Source organism: Trichosurus vulpecula, chromosome X (assembly GCF_011100635.1).
Source record: "Trichosurus vulpecula isolate mTriVul1 chromosome X, mTriVul1.pri, whole genome shotgun sequence".
NCBI classification, from domain to species: Eukaryota; Metazoa; Chordata; class Mammalia; order Diprotodontia; family Phalangeridae; genus Trichosurus; species Trichosurus vulpecula.
In genome coordinates, this window is record NC_050582.1 from 13,720,744 (window position 1) to 13,728,743 (window position 8,000).

General features: G+C 41.7%; 1 pseudogene; it reads left to right on the plus strand.

Annotated features, from left to right (window-relative positions):
- The first annotated feature begins 1,286 nt into the window (after positions 1-1,286).
- Positions 1,287-1,974, plus strand: LOC118832607 (annotated as a pseudogene).
- Positions 1,975-8,000: the final 6,026 nt, after the last annotated feature.

Consider the following 8,000-nt stretch of genomic DNA (forward strand, 5'->3'; position numbering starts at 1 on the left):
AACTGCCCAATAAAAAGACTGGATATTACTTATTGTCTGGTTGTGCCTCATGGGATACATGCAGTCTTGGAAAAACCCAAAGGGCAATGGAACTGTGTTTGGTGACTGTGAATATATTATAACAGTAGAAAGACAAGGAATGATTAAAATGAAACATAATAAAGAATGTCATTAAAGAAGTATGAATGAAAAAGATGGGCTGGCCATATGGAAAAAGCAAGAATAATTGATGAATACCTCATGTGGTCCATGAGGATATTCACAATAACAAGAGAAAGTGAGGAAAATCCCAGGAGGATGTGGACAAGCAGACAAGAGTTATATGAGATGGGCAGGCATAGATGGATATCAGTTTCAATGACACACATATTTTGGAGATTTCGCAAGTTCAGTTACAGACCACCACAATAAAGCAAATATCACAATAAAGCAAGTCACAATTTTTTGATTTCTTAGTGCACATAAAAGTTATATTTACACTAAATTGTAGTCCATTAAGTATAATAGTATTGTGTTTTTAAAAATGTATATACCTTAATTAAAAATACTTCATTGTTGAGAAATGCTAACCATCATCTGAGTCTTCAGTGAATCATGATCATTTTGTTGGCGGAGAGTCTTGGCTAGATGTTGATGGCTGCTGACTGATCAGGGTGATGGTTGCTGAAGGCTGGGGTGACTGTAGCAATTTCTTTAAAGTAGATAACAATGAAGTTTGCCTCATTGATTGCCTCTTCCCTTCACTTGAACACTTGGAGGACATTGTAGTGTTGTTAATTGGTCTAATTTCAATATTTCTGTGTCTCAGGGAATAGGGAGGCTCAAGGAGAGGGAAAGAGACCGGACCGGGGAACAGCTGGTTGGCGAAGCAGTCAGAATGCACACAACATTTATTGGTTAAGTTTGACATCTTCTACGGGTGTAGTTCCTAGCATCCCAAAACAACAATAATAGTAACATCAAAGATCACTGATCACAGATCATCATAACAGGCATAATAATAATAATGAAGAAGATGGAAATATTCCAAGAAATATCAAAATGTGACACAGAGACATGATGTGAGCAATGCAGTTAGAAAAAAAGGTGCCAACAGACCGGCTTGACCCAAGGTTGCCACAAACCTTCAATTTGTAAAAATCACAGTATCAGTCAGAACCCAGTGCATTGGACTTGGGGAAGGGGGAGCGGTGGGAGGCATGAATAGAAGAAGGAGGTGGAAGAAGGTGTTGGCCAGGCCGTGGGTCCAGGTGCCAGGAACCTTTAGGCCCAGGGCCACTGTAACCATGACCTCTTTGCCCACCACCCTCCTGGAACCCAATACCTCCAAAGCTGCCTTCCAGGACTTCCCTCCTGCCCCTCTGCCCCCACACTCCCTTCCCCCATACCCCCTTAGTCTGCAGCCCTCATCCCCTGACCACCACCCCCCAAGTGCCCTACCTGGGAGCTCTGCAGTCTTACAGCTGAGCAGTAGGTCACCCTTAGGTAAGCCCAACAGTTCCCACAGGCCCCCACCTGCCTTACCAGCAGCCCGGGACTGCTTCACTGCATCTCTGTGGCCCTGCCATGAGTCTGCAAGCAGTGGCACACCTGGAGAAGCCACTTGGGTTACCACAGCCAGAGGGACTCTGGCGGAAGCTTCAAAACCCAGAACCATCTATTCCAGCCTCCAGCTTCAACATTGGAACCAGCGTTTCCAGCACACACAGAGACCTGGCCCTTCCAGAGAGGAGTCAGCTAGCTGCCTAGCTAGGCCTAACTCAGACTCAGGTGAAGATCTGGTTTCAGAACAAACATTCAAAATATAAGAAGATCATGAAGCAGGGGTCTAGCAGTCAAGAAGGGGAGCTTCTGGGGGCCCTCTCAGCCCTGTCCCCCCACCTCCCCTCACTGTAGGGGGTGTCCAGGACATTGCCTACTGGGGGCTATGTCAGCAACTTTGGGACTTGGTACCAGCAACAGCATCCCAGATGATGTGAGTCTGAGAAGGGGTGGGTACTCCATGCCTCCCATACGACTCTAGACCTACCTCACCCCTTCCTCTCCCAGTCCTTGGAGGAAAATAGTTCCACATAAGTTTTAGGGGAGGAAAAGTAGCTGGAGAAGAAAGGGAGATCTGGAATGAAAATGGACATGTTTTAACTCACCCACACCAGACAACCACCCCCCTCCCCAAACAGACCTGAGGCTGAACATCATACCCTTCCCTCTCCAGTTATGTTGGGTCACCTCCTTCCAAATGGACAAAAAAATGCTGAGGAGAGAAGCCAGCATGGTGGCCGAGTTGGCTTATGATGTGGTGGGTCGGGGGAGGGAGGAAATCCTCTTGAATGTCATTGGGGCAGAGCTAGGCTCACTTGTCCAGGCTCCTCCTTGCTTCCCCTAGCCTAATCATATGACCGAAGGCCAGTCACCTGTGTCACCCATCTCTCCCTTTGGAAGGACTACTGCAACACCAAACATGTGGGAGTAAAGCCAGGCTGACACAGTCAGTAACTACCCTCCAACCTCCTTGCCAGTTGTACCTTCCCTGCATTTAGCAGTGAGATGGGGGTGGTGGGGTGGTGGAGGGAGGTAGCTAACACTTTCAATGCTAAAAATGACAAGAAACTCATGTTGGCCTCCATGGTCTGAAGATTTAAAGGGAATGGGAAGCAGGTTCTTGGGGTAGGGAAAGAATTCAGGGTCAGACTATCTTGTTACTTATGCCAATTCTGTACCAGGCCCCAAGAAACAGAGTTTAAAGAGTTTAAGCTGTAAGCCTAACAATTCATTCACTGCCTCCATAAGCTCTCCTCCCTACCAGGTATGTGTCTACACATTTCAAGTGCAGAATGGAGCTAATTATCCAGATAATTTAACAAGTATTTATTAAGCACTCACCCTCCTACCCAGCCCCTTAAAAATAAAACTATCCACAAAATGATAAGTCCAAGTCCTTAGGGCCAAATCAGGATGAAGTTATAGTTTGGGACTGGGGAGGGGAAGGAGTGAGGAGGCTGGGGGAAGGGGAAGAAGAGGAGTGGGTTACCTGGATAATTGCCTCTGGGTGTAGACTATGCAGAGGCTTACCGCCCAGTTCTGTTTTGCTTTGCTTTGCTGCCCTTGGGTTTAAGGAAAAGTTCTTTTCTTTATAAAGGGCATCTGCTGTACTGAAGGGAATTTGGGTCCCCAGGGCCTAGATGTGGTCCTTCTGGCCTAAACTTCCTTTTTGGCCAACCACTCCCTGAGATCCCATGTCTTTACCCCTAGCAGCCTTAAATGATTAAAGTTTGCAATAAACCCTTAAAAAACCACAATATCTGTGAAGCACAATAAAGCAAAGTGCAATGAAACGAGGTATGCTGGTATAGGAAAGAAGACGCGCATCAATAAAATCATGTAATACAACTGAGTATTTGAGTACCAAGTATCCCTTTCTCAATGTAGACTGAAATGGTCCATGGACTAACTATGTACTATGTATATCACTCTATTTCACAACATGTTTGTACACTCTTTTGTCCCATCTAATTCTAGGTACTTAGAGCACATCCATGTGAAAACTGAGGCCTCTGCATTTATATTCATAATCAAATTCCTACATTATCATTCATCTAAGGGTGAAAATGCAATAACCTGGTAAAGTGTTCTAGGAAGCAATAAAAGGTAATTGCTTCTGAATATAATTGTTTAGTATACAATCACAAAATATTAAACATAGAGTTCAGCTAAATTGACTGTTTTGTTTCAATTCTAATCCAAAAGCTTTGATTGAAAAAATAAAAAAGATATGAAGAGAAGAATATTAGTTTAGAGTATCTCAGTTTTAATTTTCTTACATTTTAACATAAATCTGAAACTTTTCTCAGAGGAGATTCTGCCTCTTTATGAACCTAATATGTAAACTTTTCTTCTGTCTAATCAATCAGTGATTTATTTTCTAAAAGTTTAGTGTAATATCCCCACCCTCAGGGCTTACTCACCCTACTTGAACTGGCACAGACTGGGTCCTGACTACTACTACTCTCAGGTTTCTGGGCTTAACCCTACTAGTAACTGCACTCGTCATTAGCTCACTATCCCCACCAGCTACTCTTCTGTTAACAATCAGCCAGTAGGTTCGGTTCTTTAGCAAAGACATAGAAAGAACAGCAGTTACAAAAACATTGCCCCCACATCACCACACAGCATACTCTTCCACAAATACAACATCGACTGGGTATGAACTTAAAGTATAATGGTAATGAGTCATATATGCAAGGAACACAAGCTGTCAAGGCGACTCACCTCTAGGGCCTTAACGTCCTTTTTATTTTCAGGAGAATCTTCAAAATACTGGCTGCTAGACAATAGATGATTTGTTCTACTGTTCGGTTGGGTTGTCTCCTCAAAGGGCACAATATATCCACTGCAAAGGGGGCTTAGCTGGACTTGTTCATTGTAGGGCAAGGTATCTGAGGCAGACAGACTAATTCCCTGCTAAGCTTGACCAAGCAGTTCGCTTATTGGCTATGCTGATTCCTCACCAAACTTGGGTACTGCTAGACTGGACTGGATGGGGCAGGCTGCTAGTCACTGGGCAGCTACTGTCAGATGGTGCCATACAGCTTCTACTGCCACTGGACATTGGCTACTGGAAGGGTCTGGGCAGGCTGTTTTGCTGTTTGGTTGAACAGGGCGTACTGTTCAGTTGTTCATATTTTCTCGGTGAAGACTGATCCACTGTACTTCCTGGGGTCACTTTTCTATAGGTAGTTGTAGTCTTTTCTACCGTCAGCCACTGTATTGGTAGTGTGTGCTCTTCAGCTAGAAGAGCTTCTCCCTTAGTATTAGTAGAAGCCTCTTCCTTTTGACTACCTCAGAGTTTAACTTTGAGGCTGTAACCTCCAAGCAGGACATGGAGGAGGTCTTGCCTCTCCTATTTGAAAATCCTTGATTCAAAATCCCCTTTCCTAAGTAAACCATTCCATCTTGCCTCACAGTACTCAGTTTCAATTCCATCAGCTATACTCACTGAGAATCTTACTAAAATGAGTAGCTAGGGGAAACCTACAAACACAGTGTGTGCTCTGGAGATAATTTTGTTCTATGGTTCTCTTCTTCATATACAACTAAGCTTTTCAAGCCTGAAACCCTTCCTAGTGTGCGGAAGGTCTAACTGGTATGTGTGGGTTTGGAGGTGTGTGTGTTTGTGTTTGTGTGTGTGTGTGTGTGTGTGTGTGTGTGTGTGTGCTCCTATTTACAACAGAGTTATTAAAGTAGAGTTCTACCTTGCCTAAAGTCAGGACTGGTGTGGGGGCAGGGCCGAATCTGTTAGTAGAGGTTAAGGTGGCCATGGTTAGGAGGCCGTGGAGGAAAGAAACTAAATAAGTCACCAGTGTATACCACGGGTTTTGGACACAGGAGACAATAAACATTTGTTTAATTTAACTCAATTTAATTTGAATTGAATTCTCAGTGTCCTTCAAATCTCAGCCTGAAGATGAATATTTATTCTTACCTACATTTAAAACAAACCTCCTAGAGTTGTCCTAAGTCCTTTATTATAGAGAAAAGTGATTTAATTTTACAAATTAAATAAACATTTATTAAACACCTATATTTCATAATTGATCTTCCTGCCTCAAATATGTCACCATTCTAATCTACCCTCTGCATAACAAGGAACTGGTTATCTATAATCGGAACCATGTCATGCCCTGTCTCACACTCATTCAAACTCTGGTGGCTTTCTACCAGGATCAAATATGAACTCCTTTGTTTAGCATTTGACGTTCTTCATACTCTCCTCCCTTCTCACTTTCTTAGTCTTACACTTTACTCCCCTCCATTTACTCCACAATTTAGCAACACTGGCTTTCTTATACTCAATATTCCATCTCTCAACTCTGCCTTCACACTGGTCATGCCTGGAATGTTCTTCCTCTTCACCTCTAACTTAGAAACTGACTTCCTCCAAGATTCAGCTCAAATTCCATCTTCTACAGGAGGCCTTTCCAGGTTCCCCCAACTACTAGGGCCTTCCCCTCTAAGGTTATCTTCCACCTACGTATGTATGTATTTGGGATGTATCTGTTTATATACTTGCCTCCCTCATTTAGAATTTTAACTCCTTTTGTGCAAAAATATTTGTAGCAGCTTTTTTTGTAGTGGCAAAGAATCAGAAATTGAGGGACTGCCCATCAATAGGGGAATGGCCAAACAAGATGTGGTATATGATTGTAATGGAATACCACTGTGCTATGAGCAATGATGAGCAGGCTGATTTCAGAAAAACCTGGAAAGATATGTACGAACTGATGCAAAGTGGGCAGAGCCAAGAGAAAATTGTACACAGTGACAGCAATGGCTTAGCTATGAATGGCTTAGCTATTCTCAGCAATTCAATGATCCAAGATAATTCCAAAGGACTCATGATGAAAAAGGCTATCCACCTCCAAATAAAGACCTAATAGAGTCCGAATGCATATCGAAGCATACTATTTTTCACTTTCTGTATTTTTTGTGTTATTTTTTTTCCTTTGGGTCTATGTCTTTTTTTTGCAACTTGACCAATATGGTAATATGTTTTGCATGACTAAACATGTATAACCTATATCAAATTGCTTACTATCTCAGGGAGAGGAGAAGAGAGGAAGGGAGGAAGAAAAAATGGAACTCAAAAATTTTTTTAAATGAATGTTAAAAATTGCCATTAAATGAAATTAGAGAAAAAAATAAAATATCATTTAAAGAAAAAAAGAATCTAACCTCCTTAATGGCAGGGACTGTTTTTCCCTTTCTATCTCCAGTGCTTAGCACACATGGCAAGCATTTAGTACATGCTTAGTAATTGATTGCAGGGTGTTATGCTAGGCACTGAGTAGGATATGAAGATGAACTAGAAAATCTTTGTCCATAAGGTGCTTACAAAGTAGCATATATGCATAAATCAATATAACACAAAATAGAATGTGTATGAGGTACAAAAGACCCAAGAAGGGAGAGGCAGCTTCCAGCTAGGATCTTTAGGGAAGGCCTCCTGGATGAGGTGACATCTGAGCCAGGTCTTGAAGGGCAGGTGAAGGGAATATTATTAAGGGTCTAGAATGACAACCAAAGGAGTTTCAGCTTTATTTAAATTTCTAAGTATCCCCGTGGGAGACCCTAATGGTCACTTAAGCATAGGAAATTAATGCTCTTAAAGTAACAACGGAAGAGACTGTATAGCACAAATGGACTTAAATATTCTACAAGGGCTAAAGGAAAAAGATTTACATAGTCCTAAAGACATTTTATTATTGTTGTTGTTCTTGGTAGAGATGATGGCCAATGGGGAGCACCAGATTTAAGTGAACTGACTTTTTTACCTTTCAGTCCTCTCGCTTATATTACATCCCTAATAATTTTGCTCATATCAGCAAGATCTGAGAAGACAAAAGAGAGATTTCTCACGTTCCCTCTCATAGAAGATTAATGTTGCTGTGTCCATTTCTTCAAAGGAGGACACAGGATCTTGGGAGTCCTCAGGGAATTGAAATAGTTGTAGAACTATATAGTGAAATACAATTCATAATCGAATTAGATGAATCAGACATCCATGGCCAATGTCAAATGATGAGAAATGGTGGAGGTGGGGGAGCAATGAGGGTGAGAGAAAACAAGAAAGACTTTGTGGGATTATGATGGATGCAATTTGAAAAGAATAAAAGCTACCATTACAGTGACTTAAAATTGGTATAGAATTTAAAGACTGTGTTTCCAAAAAAAGCTGGCTCTAAAATTTTCAATATCTAGGTCAGAGAGCTATGTATTTCTGCCTCTCCTCTTTCAGTTGTATTAAGCTGAACCAATGCTCTCTATTATTGTAGAGCAATGAACTACTACAAACTGTATAATTCAAAGTAAAAGCAAAATTAGCATGGTAGGAGTTGTAGAATGAAAATAATCATGTTGGACTATTAAGACGGACTCAACTATCTCAAAGCAGTGTATAAGAGGAATAAATAGCATATGATTTAGAAACAGAAACAAAAGGA